This window comes from Myotis daubentonii, chromosome 1, assembly GCF_963259705.1.
Source record: "Myotis daubentonii chromosome 1, mMyoDau2.1, whole genome shotgun sequence".
NCBI classification, from domain to species: domain Eukaryota; kingdom Metazoa; phylum Chordata; class Mammalia; order Chiroptera; family Vespertilionidae; genus Myotis; species Myotis daubentonii.
In genome coordinates, this window is record NC_081840.1 from 97,319,383 (window position 1) to 97,344,393 (window position 25,011).

At 38.3% G+C, this 25,011-nt stretch overlaps 1 protein-coding gene and 1 pseudogene across 8 annotated transcripts in view; one reads left to right on the plus strand and one right to left on the minus strand.

Moving 5' to 3' along the window:
* WAC (WW domain containing adaptor with coiled-coil) overlaps positions 1-25,011 on the plus strand; it is a 105,168-nt gene that overhangs the window by 18,097 nt on the left and 62,060 nt on the right. The window lies entirely within an intron of this gene.
* LOC132242704 (small ribosomal subunit protein eS7-like) lies at positions 1,592-2,092 on the minus strand (annotated as a pseudogene).

The window sequence follows — 25,011 nt, forward strand, 5'->3', positions numbered from 1 at the left end:
TTTTTCATGGTCCACTCAAAGGTTTTACTGTAGTCTTATAACGTAGTCTAACTTTGTGAAATTCTTTGAAGCACTGCAGTATCTCTGTAATCTTTTCAGTATCATTTAGATTGTTAATAGAGAAAAGCAGAGAATCTTGTAGAGAGCTGATTAGTGCAGTGTTACTTAAAAGACCCTTATTGGTTGACCTCTGGGTATCTAATATACGGTCAAAGCATCCTGTTAAGGAACTACTACCAAATAAAATTTAAAACCTAAAAAAAAGTCAAACTATAGAGCCAGAACTCTTTTCATATCGACTGTATTCTGATTATAAGAAAGTTTCTGCTAGAGATACATTGTTTACTTGATAACAAGAATTAAGGTAAAAAAATGTAAAGTGGAAAGAGCACCAGTCTTGAGATCTGGATGTTGTAGTTTTTGTTTTGCTGGTTATTAGCTTTTTGACTATGGGCAAGTCATATAACGTCTTGGCTGCTGCTTTTATTATTTTCCCCCCCTTTTTTAGCAAGGTTGAATTGATAATTTCCAAGGTCCTTTCCAAATAAATGGCTTGAGAGGTGTGCAGGAAAACTTTCTGATTCTGCTTTAATTTATGCTTTCAGGTATTAGCTGTGTGTCCTGCCATTTCATGGTAACTAAAACTCTCCCTTCCAAAGATATAATACAGTATGTTTGGCTGCTTATGTTTGTGTGGGAATCTTTGGAATATTTCCCATTAGTGTTCATTTTGCCTTTTTTTTCATGTTTATATAGAGAAGAGTAGAACAGCATGATAGTTTTCTTCACATTTATTAATTTAAATTGAGAAATAAAGTTGAACAATTTCAAGACTATTTTAAGCAGAAGTCCTAAAGTTTTTGCTGTATGTACTATATATGCTGTAAAAATCACTTTGGTTTATATAAAATGTTTAGTTTGTAACCTTAATACAGCTTTCCAATTTATTGTCTTAAGTTGCCCACCAAATGTAGTATTCATTTTGTTTAAGGTTGAGAAATACTGACTTTGACTTTTAAAATACTGAGTATTAAAATTTTTAAACTTAATTTATTGCTGAAATACCAGTTTCTGGTGGGTTTACTTTAAAAATATTAAAGAACCCTGGACAGTATGCGAAGTGGTTAGAGTTCTGGCTTCACGACACACCACAGATTTGATGATTCCCAGTCAAGGGCATGTGCCTGGGTTGTAGGTTCGATCCCTGGCTCTGGTCAGCATATGCAGGAGGCAACCAGTTGATGTGTCTCTCACATTGATAGTCTATCTCTCTTATCCCTCCCCTCCCACCCTCCCACTCTCTCTAAGAATCAATGGAAGAAATATCCTTGGGTGAGGATGAATGAAAAAAAGAGAGAGAGAAAGAGAAAGAAACTAATTTATATTCCAGAAATTCTTTTGTATCTGTACTTTAAATATACAGCCTTTTCTGTTTTTTACTTCACAGAAGAGATACGTAGGGTATTATAAGATAAAGGCATGCAATTATCTAGTGCCATTTAAGATTGTGATTTAAACTGGTTTTAAGTTTAAAGTACCTAAGCATACTGTAAGTTTTTTTTATTGTGAATCTTTATTTAATCATTTTTGTTTACAACTGTAATTCTGTGAATTCAGTATTAACATCCTTGCCCATGAGCTTCTCTTAGACACCAGAAAAAATTTCAGCCTTTTGTTTTACCTTGTTCTGGGCTTTATCCTAATGAACCTTCATGAGCCCACTGCCATGTCATTCTATGGGGATTCTTTTGCCCACAATCAAGAACTCTTGGATCACGTCATACACAGCAGTCAGAGTGCAGCTTCTGGGACACTTTTTGCTTATTTTTTTGTATGGCTTTTTAGAGTTAGCTTGGGTAGAATTCTCCTCTGAGTAATAAAGACAATGTGCTTCCCACTCAGCTTTTTCTCCAACTCGTATAACCAGCTAGACTTGGATTTTCTGGAAAGATTTCAGTTAAAGAATAGGAACAAAGATTTTAATGGTTCTCCAACAGTCACCAACTTCAATTTCCTTGGCTGGTGTGTCAGACTTAAACTCCTCCAGCTTCTTGCCATTGGGCTTCACGATCTTGTTGCTGAAACTGAACATGGCCTCTCCTTGGTGAGCACTGGCCTGGGGAAAAATAGTGTAAATGTTAATTCCTAAGTTGGTGTTTTATTTTTGGTGAAAATGGAATTTTCAAAATGCAGATATCAAGCAATTAATATTTGTAATGTGTAGGTTTTTATAGCTATGGAATGAGCACTGAGGTTTGGGTGAAACACTCTGGTTTTCCACTTACTAGTTGAATGAGCTTAGATTCTCCTTTCATCTTGGTTTTCTTCACTTTGCTTAGTTTTTAACTTTCTTAATGCCATTATCTTCCCTTGTATCCAGTATCCACTTATGAGTCTCATAGATCTTGCCTCTGAAATAGTCCTTGAATCTCTTCATTTTTTTCTCAGACTATTATCCTCTTTTGCCTGAATTAAAGCATTAGCATACTGTTTTTTCCTTCCTCCCAGTTTATTCACTGCGTCAGAATTAACTTTTTTTTTTTTTTTTTAATCACCCGAGGATATTTTTCCATTAGGGAGTGAAAGAGAGAGAGAGAGAAATATCGATGTGAGAGAAACACATTGATTGGTTGCCTCCTGCAAGTAACCCCAACCAGGGCCTGGGCTAGGGAGGAGCCAGCAACCAAGGTACATGCCCTTGCAGGCCAATGCTCTATCCACTGAGCCAAACCGGCTAGGGCCAGAATCATCTATTAAGAAAAGCATAGTTGCTCATTCTTTGTATAAAAATCTTCTTGTCTTCCAACTGCCCTTAAGATAAAGTACAAATGTTTCAATAAACAGTTTGCTACATCTCTTTGTATTTTTCTAGCCTTCCTATATGCTTCAGTTCTTTGAAGATAATAAAAGTTCTGTAACACATAATGACTTCCACACATGCTGTTTTCTTTTAGAATAATATCTGTCTTCCAGCCCCTTTTGCCTAGTTAATTCCTATTTTTCAGGCTTCAATTTAGAAGTAAATTACCTCCTTTAACCTCCCAACCCCCAATCTAGGTTAGTTAGCACATCTGTATTGCATATAATCCTTTATGGTGACTATCTTGTAGTCTCCAAAAATGAGCTTCTTGTTTTTCTCTATCAAACCTGCTCTTCCCATAGTCTTACATTTTGTGTAAATAGAAACTACAGTAGGTCCTCGGTTACATCGGAGATCCGTTCCTAAGGCGCGTTGTAATTCACAAGTCGGAACCTATCTACATAAGCACCTACATCACTCACATGGAGCACCTACACAGCAGTAATGAAGTGAAACAGTAAAAAAAATTTAGAAGAAATATAACAATTTCTGACCTTTACTTGTGGTAAATAAATAATAAAAAACATAAAGCACATATGTACATACTTAGGAATGACGAAACTTTTTCTTTTTTTAAATAAATAAATGGGAGATGGCGATATAACCACGAAACTACGTACATCAAGTCTGACGTAACCCGAGGACTGTCTGTATAGCCTCTCAGTTGCTCAGACCAATAATCTCAAGTCTCTTAAAATGGGCTTTCTGCTTTCCTATTTTCAAACTCTAGTCTCGATGCAGCAATTGTATCAAGTCACTCCTTTGCTCAAAAGTCTATACAAAGGCCTGTAGGCCCTATGTGATTTGTTACTCCCTCTGTTATCTCTGTGACCTTAAGCCTCTTGATTCTACTCTAGCACTTCAGACACACTGACCTCTTTGTAGTTCCTCAAGCATTACGGGCACATTCTTGCCTCACATCCTCTGTCTTTGCTCTTCCTTCTCACTAGATGTCTTAGATATTTTCTGTTATTTGGGTAGTTTGAAAATTATACATAAAATGGGTGATTGAGGCTAATTACCAGGGAGTAACAACATTGAATGACTTGAAATGGTACAAGCAAAGGAGATTTCTGTGACATTATGGTTCTTACTTAGGGCAGTAACAGATTGTTCAGATGCTTAGTTTCTCATAAATCTTTTCTCTTGCCAGAAGACTAAATACCTAATCTTAAAGGCTAAATCCAGTGCAGTTATTTAGGGTCTATAGAGGGCTGTTTGTTTTGTACTGTTTTTTATCAACAAAAAGTTAAAATATACTATGAACTATACTGCCAGCAACCTTTTTATTAATATACTTACTTTTAAAATTAGTTTACATTCAGTATTATTTTATATTAATTTTAAATGTACAGTGCAGTGGTTAGAAAATTATGTACTTTACAGAGTGTCCCCCATTGCTTCAAATACTGACCTGGCCCCATACGTGCTTATGAAAATACTAGAGGCCCAGTGCATGGATTTGTGCACTGGTGGGGAGCATGGCCTGCAAGGATCGGCCTGCTGTGGGAGCGCCCCTCATCCTGGTCAGCTGAGCGGCACTCCTACTGTGGGAGCACACTGACCACCAGGGGGCAGCTCCTGCGCTGAGAGTCTGCCCCCTGGTGGTCAGTGTGCATCATAGCGACTGGTCAACTGGTCGTTCTTGTCGTTCACCATTTGGTCGTTGGGCTTTTATATATATACATTATTCATTATATTCGCTATGCTGTAATCTACATCTATGTCTCTGTTCTGCAACTACCAGTTTGCACTGCTTAATCCCTTCACCTTGTAAACCGAGCCCCCAATCCTTCTGTCAGTCTCTTCTCTGAATCTATGAGTCTGTTTATATTTTGTTCATTGGATTCCACATATAAGTGAAATCATATGGTATTTGTCTTTATCTGACTTATTTCACTTAGCATAAGCATAATATACTCTAAGTCCATCTATGCTGTCACAAAAGATTTCATTCTTTTTGACAGTTGAGTAGTAATTGTATATACGTACCACAGCTTTTTATCCACTCCTCTGTTGATGGGAACTTGGGTTGCTTTAATGTCTTGTATTGCCACTAGTCTTAATTTGTAAATTTTTCAGCATTCTTTAAAACATGTTTCAGCATATTTCAGTGAAATCTATATTTGTTATATTTTAGAGAAACATTCTGACTTTTTTTTTTTTCATGGTCAGAAACATATACCATTGTTTCTCAAACTATTATTCATGGACCACTTGTCCCAGAATCATTGGGGTATTTGAAAATACCACTCAGTCCCACTTAAGAACGATTGAATCAGAACCTCACATTTAACATGATCCAAGTCGTGTTGATGTGCATAAAATTTTGACAAACACTGCTTTGTGCTATATCAATGGTAAAATTATAATGGAGTGGAGGAACTAAGAATCCTCTGGCATGACTAGTGGCAGAAAATCTGAGATAAATTTTAATTTCAATTTTTTAAAACTTGTTTTAATTTAAATATATTTAAAACTTTAAAAAGACTATAACTTGCCCTGGCCAGTATGGCTCAGTTGGTAGGAGTATTGTCCTGTACACCAAAAGGTTGTGGGTTCAATTTCTGGTCAAGGCACACAGGTTTTGGGGTTCAATCCCTGGTTGGGCTGTGTACAGAAGACAACTGACTGATGTTTCTTTCACACGTCAGTGTTTCTCCTCTCCCCCTTCCTCTCTCTAAAATCAATATTTTAAAAAAAGAGATTATAACTTAAAACTTTGATGCTAAGTTAACCTGGACCTTTTAAATCTGCAGAAGTATCCATTATTTTTTTCTGGAAGTAAATAATACATATTTTGAGTTTAAGTAGAATCCAATTGGAGTTTTCAGTATTCAAGCACCTTCTTAGTGACATTTTGTTACTTAAGGAATTACTAGAGAATATTGGGAATATTTTTTGGTTCAAACCATAGAAATACAATATTGTAAAGCTTTTTTACAAACCTGTACTTTCTAAGGAAATGTCTCTCTTATCTTAATGCTTTGGTTGCATCAAAAAAATTTAAGGCCCGGCCAGCGTGGATCAGTGGTTGAGCATCAGTCCGTGAACCAAGAGGTCATGGGTTTGATTCCCAGTCAAGGCATATGCCCAGGTTGCAGGCTTGATCCCCGGTAGGGGTTGTGCAGGAGGCAGCAGATCAATGACTGTTTCATCATTGATTTTTCTATCAATCAGTCCCTCTGACTTCCTCTCTAAAATCAATAAAAATATATTTTAAAAAATTTAAGTATTTTTTACAATAATTGTGAACTGTTTATAAAACTGTTTTACATCAGCACTCAGTTTTTACCTTAAATGTGAATGGGTTATTTTTGGTTGAGGAAGGCTGTTTTTCCTTCCTACTAGTGAGAACTTTGTCACCACTTTAAACCATTTAATGTATAACGGTTTTAAGAGGTTGTCCTAAATGTTTGGGACTAGTAATTGTTGCGTATTTTGGTTATACTTAAGTGGCTATATAAGTCAAGATTATTTAATGTGAAACAGTCTTTTTCTAATAAAAATGGGTGTTACACCCTGAGGTGTTTAGAAATTAACTCATCAGGCATAATTTAGTGCATTTTTATTCTGTAAATTAAATTTATTGGGTAATAAGATTATATTGATTGCAAATATACATTTCTGTGCTAGTTGATCTGTATATTGCATTATGTGCCCACCATCCAAAGTCAAATCATCTTTCATTACCATATATTTGGCCCCTTTTACCCTTTACTGCCTCCCCCCCCCATTCCCTCTGGTAACCACTATACTGTTAATCTGTGTCTATAAGTTTCAGTTTTATATCCCACACATGAATGAATTCATATGGTTCATAGCTTTTTCTGACTGACTTATTTTGCTTAGTATAATGTTCTCAAGGTCCATCCATGTTGTCACAAATGGCTGTATTTCATCTTTTTAATGGCTGAATAGTATTCCAGTGTGTGTGTGTGTGTGTGTGTGTGTGTATCATATCTTCTTTATCCAATCTATCAAAGGACACTTTGGTTGTTTCCATGTCTTTGCAACTGTGAATAATGCTAGAATGAACATAGGAGTGCATATATCTTTGTGAATAAAGGTTTTCAAATATTTAGGGTAGATACCCAGAAGAGGAATTGCTGAGTCATATGGTAACTCTGTTCTTAATTTTTTGAGGAACTTCCATACTGTTTCCATAGCAGCTGTACCAGTTTACATTCCCACCAACAGTGAATGAGGATTCCTTTTTCTCCACAACTTATCCAAGACTTGTTACTACTTGCCTTGTTGATAATAGCCATTCTAATAGATGTGAGGTACTATCTCATTGCAGTTTTGATTTGCATTTCCCTAATTGCTGGTGAAGTTGAGCATGTTTTTATATATCTGTTGGCCATTTGTATCTCTTTTTGGGAGAAGTGTCTGTTCAGAGCCTCTGCTCATTTTTTGATTGGGTTGTTTGTTTGGTGTTGAGTTTTATGAGTTCTTTATATATTTTGGATATTCACCCCTTGTGGGAACTGTTGTGTGCAAAGATCTTCATCCATTTGGTTGGTTGCCTTTTTGTTGTGTTGTTGGGTTCTTTTGCTGTGCAGAAGCTTTTTAGTTTGATACAGTCCCATTCATTTATTTTTGCCTTTACTTCCTTTGCCTTTGGGATCACATTCATAAAATGTTCTCTACGACCAAAGTTCCTAAGTTTAATACCTATGTTTTCCTCTATGAAATTTATTTTGTTTTAGGTCTTATATTTATGTCTTTGGTCCATTCTGAATTACTTTTTGTACATGGGACAAACTGTAATCTAGTTTCATACTTTTCCAAGTAGCTTTCTAATTTTCCCAGTACCATTTTCATTAAAGAAGCTTTCTTTTCTTCATTGTATGTTTTTACCTCCTTTGTCAAAAGTTATTTGCCTGTGTAGAAGCAGTTGGGCTCTCAATTCTTTTCTATTGGTCTGTGTCTGTTCTGCCAGTACCATGCTTTTTTGATTACCGTAGCTCTGTAGTATAATTTGAAGTCAGGTAATGTGATACCTGTGACTTCATTCTTTTTTCTCAGGATTACTTTAGCTATTCAGGGTCTCCATACAAATGTGGTGAGTTATTGTTCTAGTTCTTCAAAAAATGACATTGGGATTTTGATGAGGATTGCATTAAATCTGTATATTGCTTTGGGTAATATGACCATTTTAACTATGTTGATTCTTCCAGTCCGTCAACATGAAATGTCTTTCCATTTCATGTGTCTTTTTCAATCTCTCTTAATAATGCTTTGTACTTATTAGTAGATAGGTCTTTCACATGCTTTCTTAGGTTTATTCCTAGCTATTTTATTCTTTTTGTTGCAGTTGCAAATGGAGTTTTGTTTTTCATTTCTTTTTTTTTGAAATTTCATTGTTAGTATATGCCATATGTGCAATATGGGAATGCAGTGTATTTTTGCACATTGGTTTTGTATTCTGCAACTTTACTGTATTTACTTATTGTTCCTAATAGTTTTTTGGTGAGATCTTTAGGGTTTTCTATATAAAGAGTCATGTCATTTGCAAAAAGTGACACCTTTATTTCTTCATTCCCAGTTTGGATGTCTTTTATTTCTTTCTCTTGCCTATTTGCTCTGACTAGGATTTGCAGTACAGTATTGGCTGAAGGTTTGTCATATGTGGCTTTTATTATGTTGAGGCACTTTCCTTCTGAACATATTTTATTGAGTGTTTTAATCATAAATGGGTGTTGCATCTTTTTGTTATTGTTAATTCTCATCCTAGGATATTTTTCCCATTGATTTTTAGAGAGGGGGGAGGGAGGAGAAGACAGAGAAACATTGATGTAAGAGAGACAAATCGATTTCTTGCCTCCTGCACGTGCCCTGACTGAGGCTGGTGTTGAACATGCAACCCAGGAATCAAATCCATGACCCTATGGTGTGCCGGCCAATGCTCTAACCATTGACCCACACTGGCCAAGGCTTGATGTTGTATCTTATGAAGAGCTTTTTCTGCATCTGTTGATATGATCATATAATTTTTATCCTTTGATTTGTTAATGTGGCGTATTACATTGATCAATTTGCACCATTATTGTTTTGATCCATTCTTGTGCCCTTAAAATAAACCCTACTTGTTTGTGACATTTATTTTTTTAATGTTTCGCTGTATTCACTGTGCTAGTATGTTGTTTAAGATCTTTATATCTGTATTCATCAAAGATATTGGTCTGTAGAGTGTGTGTGTGTGTGTGTGTATGTGTGTGTGTTGTCGTTGCCAATTTTTGGTTATCAGGGTTATGTTGGCCTCATATCTTGTGTTAGGAAGAGTTTGAGAAGGATAGGTACCAAATCTTCTTAGAATGTAGAATTCGGTATAATGAAGTCATCTGGTCCTGGATTTTTATTTTTTGGGAGGTATTTGTTCGTTGTTTCAATTTTCTCATTGTTGATTGTTTTATTTAGATTTTCTAATGACTCAGTCTAGGATGGCTATATATTTCTAAGTTATTGAACTTGGTGTCACATAATGTTTCATATTATTCTCTAGGATGTTTCTTTGTATTTCTGTGATATCTGTGGTAACTTCTCTTTCATTTCTGATTTTGATTAAATGAGTGTTTTTTCTTTTTTCTTTAGTGAGTCTAGCCAGGGATTTGTCACTTTCATTAATCTTTTCATAGAACCAACTCTTTGTGTATTAATTTTTTGGATAGTCTCTTTGTTCTCTATTCAATTCTGCCCTTATTTTTATTACTTTCTTCTTCTGCTTGCTTTGGTCTGTTTTTGTTGTTCTTTTTCTGGTTCCTTTTGATGTAGTGTTAGGTTGTTTACTTGAGATTTTTCTTATTTCTTGAGATAGGCCTGTAATGATATAAACTACTCTCTTATTACTACTTTCACTGCATCCCAGAAGTTTTGTATGTTGTATTTTCATTCTCATTTGTATCTATCTTTTTTGTTGTTGTTATTGTTGATTTCAGAGAGGAAGGGAGAGGGAGAGAGAGATAGAAACATCAGTGATGAGAGAGAATCATTGATTGGCTATCTCCTGCACGCCCCCACTGGGGATGGGGCCCACAACCTGGCATGTGCTCTTGACTGCAGTTGAACCTGGGACCCTTCAGTCTGCAGGCCGACACTCTATCCCCTGAACCAAACCAGCTAGGGCTATATATCTTTTGATCTCACCTTTTATTTTGTCAATTTTTACACAATTTTTAATGGTATATTATTTAACTCAACATATTTGTGAGGTTTCTTTCTTTCACTTTGCAGTTGATTTCTAATTTCAAAGTAATTTCAAAGTCGGAGAATATGCTTGCTATAACTTCAGTTTTAAATTTGTTGAGGTTAGTTTTGTGACCCACTATATGGTCCATTTTTGAGGATGTTCCATGTGCATGGGAAAAGAATGTATAATCTGATGGACTGGGAGGAAAGGCTCTGTAAATGCCAATTATGTGCATTTAGTCTAATGTGTTATTTAGGGCTGATATTTTTTATTGATTTTCTGTTTGGATGATCTATCTGTGGCTGTTAGTGGGGTATTTAGGTCCCCTATTATGATTGTGTTTTGATCTGTTTCTCCCATTAGTTTGTTGCTCCCTGGCTCAGTGTATATATTTTGAGAAGTGTTATGTCTTCTTAATATAGTGTCCCCTTTATCATTATAAAATGTCCATCTCTGTCTTTTGTTACTGCAGTTATCTTGAAATCTATTTTGTCAGATATGAGTATGGCTACACCTGCTTTTCTGTGGATGTTATTTGCTTGGAGAATCATTTTCTATCTTTTCACTTTGAGTCTATCTTTGTCTTCGCAGCTTAGATGTGTCTCCTGAAGGCAGCATGTGGTTGGCTTTTGTTTTTTGATCCAGTCTGATACTCTGTGCCTTTATATTTAGGGTAATTATTGAAGTGTGAGGATTTTCTATAGCCATTTTATCTTTTTGTTTTCTGAGCTCTTTGTTGATTCTTTTCCTTTGTGTTTCTGTCTGTCGTTTTTGTTTGGTGGTATTCCATATGTTTTTCCTCTGTTTCCTCTATTTTTAAGTGTCTCAGTTTTGGGTTTTTGTTGTTTTTTTTTGTATGTGGTTACCATTATGTTTATGAAAAAGAAATTTTCATATATACAGTAATCCTTTTTCTTTTGAATGTATCTGATCTCCATCCTCCATTGAAAATTCAGGCCTTTTCCCTCCTCACCTTTTATGTTTTCCTTTTCACAAATTATCCCTGTTTATGCTGTTTGTTGATGATCTTATTGGTAGTTTTGTAAACTTTTGTTTTTTGTTTCAGGTGGAGTAACCCCCTTGAGTATTTCCTATAATGGAGGTCTTCTGTTGATAAATTTACTCAGTTTCTGTATGTCTGGAAAAGTCTTTATTTCTCTTTCATATCTAAAGGATAACTTTGCTGGATATATTTTTCTTGGCTGGTACTTTCTTTCAGTGGTTTCAATATTTGGTTTCATTCTCTTCTAGCTTGTAGAGTTTCTGCTGAGAAGTCTGATGATAACCTAATGGGCTTTCCTACATAGGTTATTTTCTTCTTTTCCCTGGCTGCCTCTAGAATTTTTTTGTTTTTTTATGTCTGTTGGAGAAGGCCTTTTGAATTGAAGTATTTAGGTGTTTAGGTTTTATTCTTGGATTTGAGGATCTAGCTCTTTCCATAGGTTTGGAAATTCTCATCAAACTATCTGTTTGAATAGGCTCTCCATTCCCTTCTCTCTCTTTTTCTTCTGGGATGCCTATTATTCTTATATTGCTTTTTTCTGATGGAGTCAAATAGTTATCATAGAGCTTTCAGTTTTTTTATTGTTGTTTTTTAATGCTCAAATCTGTGTCTTCTTCCCTCTGCATCATTTCTAGATTTCTGTCTTTGATATCACTAATTCTTTCCTCTATCTGAGGCTCAGCTGTATTTCCTGTGCTCACTAGTTTATTCTTGTTACCTTTTGAGTGTTTGATCACCAGAATTATTTTTAAAGTTCCAAAACCTTCCCCCCTCCCCCAGAACTGCAATCTTAAATTTTCTATTGTTTAAATCATATATTTTCATGTCTTTAAGTTTATTTTCTGTAGATTTTTCATTCTCTTTCTGAGCTGCTTCATTACCTCAGTTATTCATGGTATTGATGGATTCCTTCTATCAAGGCACGTATGTATGAGTGGCAGTTCTCTAGGAGATTGATAAGTAGTCTTTCCTATATGGGAAAGCCCATTTTCAGTAGGTGGCGCTGAATCTAAAGTTTTTTTTAGCTCTCTTGCACTTCTCTGGCTTTTCAGATTTCTGCAATGTGGTGGAGAATGGCCTGTGTTTCCTGGGAAGGTGGATGCCTTCCCTGTGATCTGGTCATTCTGGTCCTAGGGGAACCCCTCAGGAAAAATGCAATGGACAATGGGGCTCCAAATCCATGAAATCCCAGTGCTGTCCTCACAGGCACCACTGGCAGTGGGGATGGAGTGAACTGAGGGACCCCTGCTGCCTCCTTTGTTGCTTGCCTTTCCCCTGCTTCCATCCCCCATACCCACTCTTTTACCTGATGCTGGGATTAGTTGTAGTGTATGCCCTTTTCTCAGGGAGGAAGTGTTTCTGTAGCATCAGTTCTTGGGTTTGCAGATAATGTGCTCTACAATCTAATCGGCAGGGTGAAGGGAGGCGAGCTCTGGGAGGTTAATAAGGGAAGGTGGCCAGGCTCTGGCTTCATTGCTTTGTGTCTCTGTCTGGAATGCTGATTGGCAGACAACCCTGGCTACACCTCTTTTTTTGTCACTGCCCTGGTCACTGGGCTCAGCTGAAGCTCACACTGCTCACTCCTGCAGGAATGCTAACTGCTTTTGCTCCTTCCAGCTGAAGGGAGTGCCATCCACCACCTGATTCCTGATTTCTCCCCTCTTAGCCCCACAGTGAGCTCTGAGCTGCAGAGCTGTGTCTAGCTTCTTTGAGTTCCTTTTCCTTTCACCTCCTTGGTTTGCTCCTTTAGATGTTTTAATGCATGGATCTCTCAGATGTGTTTGTGCATTGAGAAGGGTTGAATTATAGCTGTTCAAATTGTTGAAACTTCAAGGGGATCTCTCACGCTACCATTCCTTTGATATTACTCTATATTTAATGCATTTTCAAACTGTATTAATGTCATACAGTATTATCATTACCTATATAAAGTATCTGAGATTTTGCAAGCTCAGTCCTTAGAAATGATTTTTCTTCAGTTTTATGTAAGCAAACCAACTTGTGTTGAGTTCACAATTTTTCATTTTCTCCTTGGTCCTTGTTGTACTTCATTGTGTCTAAGATTACAATTATTGATATTAATGAAAGCCAGTAAAATAATACTGAGTTTGCTTTGGAATTAATAAAATGTGGTATACTCAACAACTTCAAGGTGGGACTGTCCTGGGAAGTAAAGACACTTTGCAAAGAGTGGAACATAATTTTTATGCACTATAGACTTTTTAGTTGATATAATTGGCAGACACCTGGAAGTCAATGGTTGATTGGAAGTGAAAGGTTAGAAAATGTCAGAAAATTGTAATGAAGAATCTGTAGTAGTGGATTGGTACAAATCAATCAAGATGAATTTGTTGATATATAACAGATGGGCTGTGTAAAGTAAAAAAACATTAGGGGGAGCATGAGAGATTAGTATGGCATACCCAGTGGTTCTCAACCTTCCTAATGCTGCGACCCTAATACAGTTCCTCATGTTGTGGTGACCCCCAATTTCATTGTTACAAATTGAACATAATTAAAGCATAGTGATTAACCACAAAAACAATATGTAATTATATATGTGTTTTCCGATGGTCTTAGGCGACCCCTGTGAAAGGGTCATTCGACCCCCAAAGGGGTCGCGACCCACAGGTTGAGAACCGCTGGCATACACAAATATATTGAGTACCTATTGTATGCCAGGTACTTGGGATTTTGCAGATAAGACAATTAAGACTGTCCTCAAATTGATAGTCTCTTAGGGGGAGATACATAATAAACTAATATATGAGTTAGAGAAAAGTGCTGCCTTATAGAAAAATAGAGCTGGATAAAAGGAAATAAGATAATTTTGGGACATATGGGTTGCTATATAGAAGTAGGTGTTGCTACATAGAAGTGAGGAAAGTAGGCATGAATAGGGGGTATAGAAGGAATATTCCAGGTAGAAAACAGTAAGTGTCAAGGCCTTCTCATAAGACTGTGCTTTGTATGTTTGAATAAGGCAGCAGCAGTGTAGCACCAAGTGTTTTTAGAGTTGGAAAGTGTTTAAAAATAATATCAGAGAGGTAGCAAGGGCCAGATCATGAAGGACCTTGTTGGCTTTGAAACGGATTTAGGCTTTTACTAAGAGTAAGATGAGAAGTCCTTGGAGGATATTGAGTGACTTTATGTGAATAAGAGAAGCAGGAGATAACTTAAGACACTATTGCATTAGTTGAAGTGAGAATTTAGGGTGATACAATAGAAGTAGTGTGATTCTGGAAGTATTTTGAAAGTATCAACTAGTGAACTGGAAGTTCATAATGACTCCAAAAATTTTTATCCTAAGCATTTGTAAGCTGAAGTTGTCATGTATTGAGATGAAGGCTATAGAACAGAAGGTTTGGGGTCTGAGGAGAATCAAGAGTTTTGTGTTTTGGTTGTTTTAGATCTGTAAGAATCCTGTTTATGGCACCAAATGACGTGGAGTAGGCAGATGGCTATGAATCTGGAGTTTTAGGAAGAGATTGGGCTGCAATCATCAGCACTTGGAGTGAATTTAAAACCCTGAGACTAGATTTTATTTAGACTCTGGAAATTGAGTCAAGATCAGACTTTCTGTTGAAAGGAGTGGGTGTGTTCATATTTCACCAGCCGGAAGCTTGTCCACCCTTGCTATAAGACAGCTTTGGATTGATCCTGTAGTACTATGTTTAGAAATCAGGAACTAGCAAAGGAGATTGGGAAGGACCAGCCAGTGGAGTAGAAGAAGCTGTCATGGAAATAAATGAAGAAGTGTTCACATTGACCTTGTAGAAAGCAGTTTCAGTTGACTTGGAGGAGTGAAGACCTGATTGGGATGGATTTCAGAAAGTAGGAGGTGAAAAGGTGAAGACAGTGACTAACAAACTATCCTATATAATAAAAGCCTAATATGCAAATCGACTGAATGGTGGAACTACCAGTTGCTATGATGTGCACTGACCACCAGCGGGCAGATGCTCAACGCAGGAGCTGCCCCCAGCCCGCAGGCCCCAACTGGCAGCAGGGGGGCAAGGCAGGCGAATGGGGGGTGCCAGGCCAGCCAAGGTGGGTGCCATCAGTGGCCCCCCGATCGTCCTGCCGGTCACCCTGCAGAGAGAGGTGACCAGCGGCAGGGGGCAGGCAGTGCCAGGCCGGCCAAGGTGGGTGCCAGTAGGGGCCCCCCAATCACCTTGCCGGTTGCCCCACAGATTGGCCCTAGGGACCCTACCCTTGCATACATTTTGTGTACCGGGCCTCTAGTTTGTAATAAAAGGGAGATAAAGAACAAAACTGTCTGGATAGGATCTGGGTTAAAGGAAAGGGTTCTTTTTTTCTTTCTTTTTAGCAGATGGGAGCCCCTGAAGCATATTGGTATGGCTGATGAAACCAGTTCAGTAGAGTAAAAAACTAGAGGCAATTGCTAGAGCAATGTTGAGATTTAGTGTGAGAATTAAAGGATTGGCCCTAGATTGAAGCTTTGATTGGAGATTGCAGTTCATTGGTTATAAAAAGGCAGCTTATTACTTTTGTAGTATATATACTGATTAGTATTGGCTGTTTAATTATAGCTGTAGAGATCACTGGCACCAGGTATATGTGTGTGTGTGTGTGTGTGTGTGTTGTTTTTTTAGAACCAATTTTAGAGGAAATGGGGGAGGGGGGGAGAAACATCAGTGTGAGAAACATTGATCTGTTGCCTACTGTATGTGCCTCAACTGGGACTTGAAACTGCAACCTGGATTTATACCCTGACCGGGAAGCAAAACCCCACCACCTTTTGGTGTACGGGCCAATGCTCCAACCAACTGAACCACATTGGCCAGAGCTGTAGCACCAGTTTTTAAGTTACACATGGGAAGGTTTATTTGGACTATACAGCAGGTTCTCTAATGATGTTTTTGTTCAGTGCTGCTTCGTTATAAATACCAAGTTGATGAGATGCCATAGGAACTTAACTTTTGTTTATATCAATTATCCTATTGTAAAATTTGTTTCGTTATTTGTTTTACTTAAAGTCTCAGAATTAACTATGATGTTGAGTGAGGACTTCTGTAGTTGTTTAATGGGTCTCCTTAATGATTTCAAAATGCAGTTTTTGGTGCCATGCATGCTCTGTAGAAGTGCCTTGCAGGTCACTGTTAGGAGCAAGAGAAGAGAGACCCAATTTCACTTCTGTTTTAACACTAGAAAGACTGAAATTTAGTATATACCTATATTGCCCAAAAGCAGTCAAAATGACTGCATTGTGAAAGAATAATATTGGAGCACTCTTCACTTATGTTCCTTAGCTTTTCCAATAACTCACTTCTATTCGACATTTCTTTCATGAATTTAGGGCGCAAAAGAAATAAAATAAACAACTTATTAGAACAAGTATCACTGCATAAAGATTCGAATAACAAGTACTAGTTTTGCTTATTGAGCAACTGCAACTTATCAAGTATCGACAATTTATCATGTACTTGTATGTTATCATGTGACGGTAATCTAAAAAAAAATGAAAACTGTTATTTCAATACAGAGCCGAACTGTTATTACTCAATTCAATAATAAGAGTCATTTGATTATTTAAAATTTCCCCAGTCAAAATGACTGCTTTTGGGCAATATAGGTATATATATATATATATATATATATATATATATATATATATATATACCGGAAATGAAGGAGGGGGAGGTAACTACAATTATTAATAAACGCATTTATATGTTGTACAAAAAGTCACAAAATTCTAAGACATTGTGTCCTTATGTACATAATTGTTTTTCTAATTGAAATTAAAAAGCAGTCAAAATGACTTCCTTGGGCAATCTAGTGTTAAATATCTGTTCTGGGTAAGATTCATTTGGAGTTTCTTTTCTAAAGGTTTATTGAATACCACTTTTCAAAATATTTTAATTTGTATTCTGTAAATATGAAACGATACATGTTATATTTAAAAGAATTGTAATGCTAGGTGATGATCTGCTATAGCACTCCAGAATTGTGTATTACCCTTTCTCAGTCACATTATCCCCTAGACAGCCCAACCCCACTCCCTCTTCTTTCCCAGAATTATCCTGATAAATGCACATTTATAGGTTTTCTTCTGATAAATATTTAACCAGAAATGAAAAGTTCACTTTAAATGGTGTCCTTTAGAAAAGGATATCTTTTTTTTAAAAAATATATTTTATTGATTTTTTACAGAGAGGAAGGGAGAGGGATAGAGAGAGCTAGAAACATTGATGAGAGAAACATTGATCAGCTGCCTCCTGCACATTGCCCACTGGGGATGTGCCCGCAACCAACGTACATACCCTTGACCAGAATCGAACCCGGGACCCTGGAGTCGACAGGCTGACGCTCTATCCACTGAGCCAAACCGGCCAGGGCAGAAAAGGATATCTTTAAAAAATTTACATGGGGGTATGTGCTCAGGTCTCTCCTCTTGGCATCATTTCTAGATTCCTATTTTCAATATCACTAATTCTTCCCTCCATCTGGTTGGCTTTTTCCTATGCTCAATAGTTCACTTCTAATTTTCTTAATTGCGTGCTTCATTTCCAGGATTTCTGATTGGTTTTTGTTTTAAAGTTTTAATCTCTTTGGTAAAGTACTCGTTTTGGTCATTAATTTGTTTTCTGAGTGCACTAAATTGCCTATCTATAGATTCTCACATCTCTTTGACTATTTTCAGTAGTGTTGTCAGTAGAAAGCAAAATGATTTCTTTGGAGAAAGTTTTAATGCTGACTGGAGTCCTGGTGTTGGCCTAAAAGAAAAGCCATGGAGATTAGACGAGTTTGTAGTAGTGGTTAAATATACATTTGTGGAAATAGCAAGTTTAGTGGCTATAGTGAGGAGCCATGATGAAAGCACCTTAAGCAAAATGGACTTCATGATTAGGGTCAGTGAGAGAACAAAACCACATCACCTATGCTTGTTAATAGGCAGGAGAATAAAAGGAGTAGTCACACTCGGGTTTAAATCACAACTACTTTTTTAACCTGGTTTACTATTTATTTATTTATATTGATTTTAGAGAGGAAAGATAGATAGAAACATCCATAATGAGAGAATCATTGATCGGCTGCCTCCTGCACACTCCCTAGTGGGGATCAAGCCTGCAACCCAGCAGGTGCCCTTGACCAGAATCAAACCTGGGACCCTTCGGTCCACAGGCTGATGTTCTGTCCACTGAGCCAAACTGGCCAGGGCACCTGGTTTACTTTTTAAAACCCTTTTTATTTTGAGGTAATTGTAGATTTGCTAGCAACTGTAAGAAAAACCTGCAGAGAGATCCAGTATATCCTTTATTCAGTTTGTCAGTGGTAACATCTTGCATAATATTCTCTCTCTCTATAAAAGCCTAATATGCAAAGTGTCCCCTCGGGAGTTTGACCAGGAGACCAGGAGTTCAATTGCTCACTATGACATGAGCTGACCACCAAGGTGGGTAGCGCAGAATGAAGGCAGGCCCCAGCAGGCAGCCGGGGAAGGGAGGTTCCGAGCGGCAGCCAGCAGCCGGGGAAGGGAGGCCCTGGCTGGCAGCCAGAAGGCCTCGATCACCAGCCAGGCCTGGGGACCCTACCCGTGCATGAATTTCACGGGCCTCTAGTAATAGTATATTATACAACCAGGAAATCAATATTGATACAACCCACTTATCCTACTCAGATTTCACCAAATTTACGTGCCCTTATGTGTGTGTGGATTCAGTTCCATGCAGTTTTATCATGAGTAGATAATCATGATTACTGCCGCTGCCAAGTTACAGAATAGTTCTTCATAATGTCTTGTGCTTCTGTTTTATAGCCACAGCCACCTCATTCCATTCCTCTCTAGCAAACACTAATCTGTTTTCAGTCTCTATAATTTTCATTTCAAGAATATTATATAAATAGAATCACAGTATGTAACTTCTTGAGATTGATTTTTTAAACTCAGCATAATTCCCCTGAGAAACCAAGTAAATAGGTATTAATAATGCATTTCTACTTTATTGTTGAGTGGTGCTCTATGGTATGATATATCTCAGTTTGTTGAACCATTCACCGTTGACATTTGGATTGTTTCCAGTTTTTGGTTATTACCAATTCAGTTGTAAATTGATGTACACATTTATGTATGAAATAATTTTTAATTTCTCTGTTACAAATGCCTGAGTATGATTGCTGGATTATATAGTAGGCTAGCTGCTTAACTTTTTAAGCAGGAATCTTCACTTGCTGTTGTCAATCTTCAAACTACATTATAAATTACTAGAGGCCCGGTGCACAAAACTCATGCACATGTAGGGTCCCTGGGCCTGGCCAGTGATCTGGGGCGGCTGGTGGGATGATCGGAGGGGCCCCCACTGGCACCCACCTTGACTGACCTGGGGTTTGCGGACTGGGCACAGCTCCTATGTTGAACGTCTGCCCCCTGGTGGTCAGTGCACATCATAGCAACCAGTCATTCCGCCGGTTACTCTGCCATTCAGTCAGTTTGCATATTAGGCTTTTATTATATAAGACCAGTGGCCCGGTGCATGAAATTAGTGCACATGGGTGGGGGTTTCCCTCAGCTCAGCCTGCACCCTCTCCAGGTGGACATCCCTCTCGCAATCTGGGACCACTGGCTCCTAACTTCCTCTGCCTGCCTGCCTGATTGCCCCTAACTGCCTCTGCCTAATTGCTCCTAACCCCTCCGCCTGCCTGCCAGATCTCCCCTAACCTCTGCCTGCCTGATCGCCCCTAACTGCCCTCCCCTGCAGGCCTGATCTTGCCCCCAACTGCCTTCCCCTGCAGGCCTGATCTTGCCCCCAACTGCCCTCCCCTGCCAGCCTGACCTCATCTCCCAAAGCCCTCTTCTGCTGGCCTGATATCTCCCTCAACTGCCCTCCACGTCAATCTGGCCCGCCATGGTGGCTGTCCTTGCAATCGCGCACCTTCTGGGCCAGGAGGCTACTCCCGAGATCAGCCAGCAGTGAGGGCAAGAGCGAGGGTGGCCAGCTGAGAGAGGATTGCCGGGCCAGTGCTCCCTCTGTCGGTGGGGTCCTCCCAGGCCCTCAGCACACAGGGAGCCAGGCTGCCCGCCTCCTCCGGAGCCAGGCATGCTCGGAGGGTGGGATCTTCACAGAGTCCTCACAGGAAATAGGTCAGGGAGGGCACCTCAGGGCCAGTGGGACTGAGGGAAGTGCGGTGGAGGGGCTACCTCTGTCGGTTTGGTTGAGCCTTCGGTTGTTGTGGATGTTACGGACCCTGGATTTTTATATATACTAGTAGATTACTCTTGCCAGAATTTAATCTTCATGTACAGTCCTCGCTCCAGTCACATACTTCTGTAAGTCATTACACAAATACCCAAATTTTTTTAAGGAAAGGCATTTTACTGGATGCTAATTTAATGTTTAAGTATTTGTATCTAATGTGGCATGATAGTAGATGTACCATACTTGCTTTTCATTATGCTCAGAAAAGAATATAAGCAACTCTTCTGGATAACCTATACTTTTATATTTGGTTAGAGTGCTATCCTTACTAGTGTGGCTCAGTTGCTTGAGTGTGTCCCCATGCACCAAAAGGTTGTGGGTTCAATTCCAGGTCGGGGCACATGCTCAGGCTGTAGGTTGGGTCCCTGGTATGTAGGGAAGGCAACTGATTGTTTCTAACGCACATTGATTTTTTTCTCTCTCCCTCTTCTTCCCTCTTTTTCTAAAATCAATAAAAACATACTTTAAAAAATTATTGAGTGTTCAAAAAGTAGTGACAATCTAGAATCTGAAATTTATAGCAAAGTGGCATAATGTACTATATATACTGCCGTTGTCAAAAAGTTAGAATAGAATAAAATACAATCAATGGTAAATTACTGGATGTTATTTAATCTACCTTTGAAGATTTAAGATACATGCAAAGTTGCAATATGTTGTAGTTATGGTAGACCTCTAGTTCTAAACCTGGCTTTCAGAATTATCTGGGAAATTCAAACATACTTGAAAATCCTCAGATTATTAAAAGTAGTGTGGTATGGGGCTAGGCATCTTAATTGTTTATAAAACATCTCAGTTTGGCACATAGTTAACTTTGGGAAACTAAGTTCCAGGGAAGAATGATTTCTATCTCATGCGGTTAGTGTCTTGCTCTGTCTTTGGCATACAGAAAATGTTTAGTGAATTAAATGTATGCCAAATGAGTGTGTGGGGGGTAGTGGTGGAGTGTTATTGACTGCTTTTATAAAATAAAATTACACAGAAGGAAAAGTTTAGTGTATAGTTTGGGTAAACTAATGTTTCTATATCATGTCAGTCATTTGGCACAAAACAAACAGTTATCAAAATAAACACTTGGTGTAATCATAAGTGGCTATTGATCTCAGATATTAAACAGATGCATTTAGCTGCATTAAGTCTGAAAAGACTGCCATCTGCCAGTCTTTTATTTATGAATTTATTTTTATTTTTCTTGTGATTGTTTTAGTCCTCATGTTAGTCATGAATGACATATTAGTTGGAAAAATAATTCTTTGAAACACATCCATTTTATTCTCTTAGCATAAGACTACATTATCTTTTGGCATTTCGTGTTTCTATGAAGAAATCTGAGAGCAGCCATTTGTTTGTTTGTTTTATAAGTGATATGCTTCTGCTGCCTAGATTTAGGATTCTTATTTATGTTTAAAACTCAGCAACTTCACCAAGATATGAAGATAATGTCCATTTTTATTGATTTTTTTTAAGGACTTTTTTCTGGTGAGTCCCCTTCAGCCTCCAGGTTGAGATCTTTAAATAAAGTTTTCTTTTATTATACTAGTGAAGTGATGGCGAACCTTTTGAGCTCGGCATGTCAGCATTTTGAAAAACCCTAACTTAACTCTGGTGCCGTGTCACACATAGAATTTTTTTGATATTTGCAACCATAGTAAAACAAAGACTTATATTTTTGATATTTATTTTATATATTTAAATGCCATTTAACAAAGAAAAATCAATCAAAAAAATGAGTTCACGTGTCACCTCTGACACGCGTGTCATAGGTTCGCCATCACTGTACTAGTGTGTGTCCTTCCTGTGTTCTGTTCCCTTCTTCAGAACCTTCAATTTTCCATGTGTTGGCTTCATATTTCATATCTGGCATCTTATTTCTAAGTGCTGTCATTTCTGTCCTTTTATCCTGTACTAGAGGCCCGGTGCACGAAATTTGTGCAGGGGCGTTGGCCCCGGCTGCCACTGCTGCAGCTGGGGGGTCTCTGCGGCCTCTGCCTAGGCTCCCACCCACTGCCGCTGCAGCTAGGGGCCTCTGCTGCCTCTGCCTCTGCCTCGGCCCCCGCCCACTGTGGCTTTGCCTGAAAGGACATCTGGTCTGATTAGCATATTATGCCTTTATTATTATAGATGCTTTGTGATATTTCTCAGGTCTGTGTTCCTTATGGTTGACATTATTACTTTAAGCAATATTGATTTTCTTATTACTTCAAATGTAGTTTTTGTCTTTAATGATTTCTTTTTTTAAAAAATAATTTTTATTGATTTTAGAGAGGAAAGGAAAGGGAGAGATAGAAACATCAGTGATGAGAGAGAATCATTGATTGGCTGTCTCCTGTATGTGCCGCACTGGGGATCCAGCCCACAATCTGGGCATGTGGCCTGATCTGGAATTGAACTGTGACCTCCTGGTTCATAGGTTGACCCTCAACGACTGAGCCCCGCCAGTTGGGCAATGATTTATTTCATTAGGTTCCTCCTCCTATTCAAGTTCTCTCTACTCTTTGACATAGAATAAATAGTATTTGTCTAAAAAGTTACTGGTTTTCTGAGATTTCTTTCAAAGTATTTTCCCCACCTGTTTATGTTATAGATTTTCACTTTGGCCTTTGCACAAACTGTGTGTGTGATGGTTTCTGTGTACCTGTCTTGAGTGAAGATATTCTGTTGATATGTACAAGGGTGGGCAAAAATAGGCTTAAAGTTGTGAGTAGAGGAAACAAGAGTTTATTCTTATAGTAGTGGACTGGTGCACGGATTCATGCACATTGAAAGTAAATTAAGTAGAAGAAATATTTTAATATCACTATTTGCCCTTTCTCTATATTAAAAGTGTCAGAGATGAAAGAAAATTAGTAAAATGTACGAGTATATAAAAATAATATATAAATTGATTAACAAATAATAGCATGATATAACAACAAATTTATTGGTTAATAAATAATAACATGATATAACACATAAAAACATGATGTAAAAGCAAAACATAAAAATAACATTGATAATAACATTGATAAAAACATTGATAAATTGATTAAGCTTATTCTAATATCTCCCTGTATACCACATTAAGAGTAAAAACACTCACCCTAGCTGGTTTGGCTCAGTGGATAGAGTGTTGGCCTGTGGACTGGGGGGACCCTGGGTTCGATTCCAGTCAAGGGCACATGCCCAGGTTGCGGGCTCGATCCCCAGTAGGAGGTGTGCAGGAGGCAGCCGATCAATGATTCTCTCTCATCATGGATGTTTCTATCTCTCCCTTTCTCTTTCTCCCCGAAATCAATAAAAAAATATATATATTTTTAAAGATGGTCTTTAAAAAAAAAAAAAGAGTAAGAATACTTTCAGTGTGCTTGACTAATTTCCCTTGTGATGAAGTATTTAAACTTTAATGTCACACGCTCTTCGAACTCGAGAGAAAGCAACATAAAACTGACCATGTCCAAAAACAGGTTCAGGTAGGAATATTCCTACTCTGTCTAGAGTTTGTCCTTGTGATTTATTAACAGTCATCCCAAATGCTGGCATCATGGGACACTGTCTTCGAATTAATTTAAATGGGAGGCCAGTGATAGGGACAAATATTGTGTGTACATGCCAGAGTCAATATTTATTTTTAAATTGCTAGTGCACCTCATGTGTACTGGCCAGTCAGATGGACAGACAGTTGGTCACTTAGCCTTTTATATATATAGCCTAGTGGCCTGATGCACGAAATTTGTGCAAGAGTAGGCCTTCCTTCCCCCCGCTGCTGGCACTGGCTTCCCTCCGGCACTCGGGACCTGGGCTTCCCTCTGGCTGCAGGCACCCAGGACCCGAGCTTCCCTTGCAGAGAGAGGCCCTGCGCACCTGCCATAGCCCACTGGTTGGTGGCCTGGGCCTCTCTCTTTGGGGAGATCGTGGAGCCCCCCAATTGATCGCCCTGGTGGCCTGGGCCTCCCTCTGCAGGACGATCATGAGGCAATAGCCAGGCCCCCTACCAATCACATTGCACCCACTTCGGCTGGCCTGGCACCAGTGGGTGTCAGCGTGGTGCCAGATTGTTGTCCCGCTGTTCAGCCATTCGGTCGATTTGCATATTATGCTTTTATTATATAGGATTATCTTGTATTATTAAATTATTTAATGTACAACTCTACACCTACGTTTACCCACCCCTGTATAGTATTATTGTATTCTCTTTGATTTTGTTTTTTATTCACTTGGACACTTTTAATTATATCCTTAGAAGTTGGAGGTTTGTATCTGGGTCTAGCTCAGGGAAAGAAGTGTGGGAGGTGTCTGTTAGGAGGAGAGTGATAATACAGAAAAGTAGCAGTTCATTCTGTTTTCTCTGTACTTTCTCTGTATGTGATTAATTTTCTCATCTGGGAGTCCAGGCAAAGGTTTAGAATAGCAGGACTCTCCTGATTCAGGTAGTTTTCTTCTTAATTTGGTCCAAAAAAGTAAAATTTTGGGGCCAATCTACCCTTTTCTCCTCTTTTCTGCCTGCCATAGTTTTCAAAATGTATATCCTAACAGACTTGGGATTGGATGTTGTCCTTCAGTCTTATTCTGACTTGAGTGTGGACTTAGTTGTCTCTCAAAACCACTTGCTAGAACAGTGATGGCGAACCTTTTGAACTCGGCATGTCAGCATTTTGAAAAACCCTAACAACTCTGGTGCCGTGTCACATACAGAAATTTTTTGATATTTGCAACCATAGTAAAACAAAGACTTACATTTTTGATATTTATTTTATAT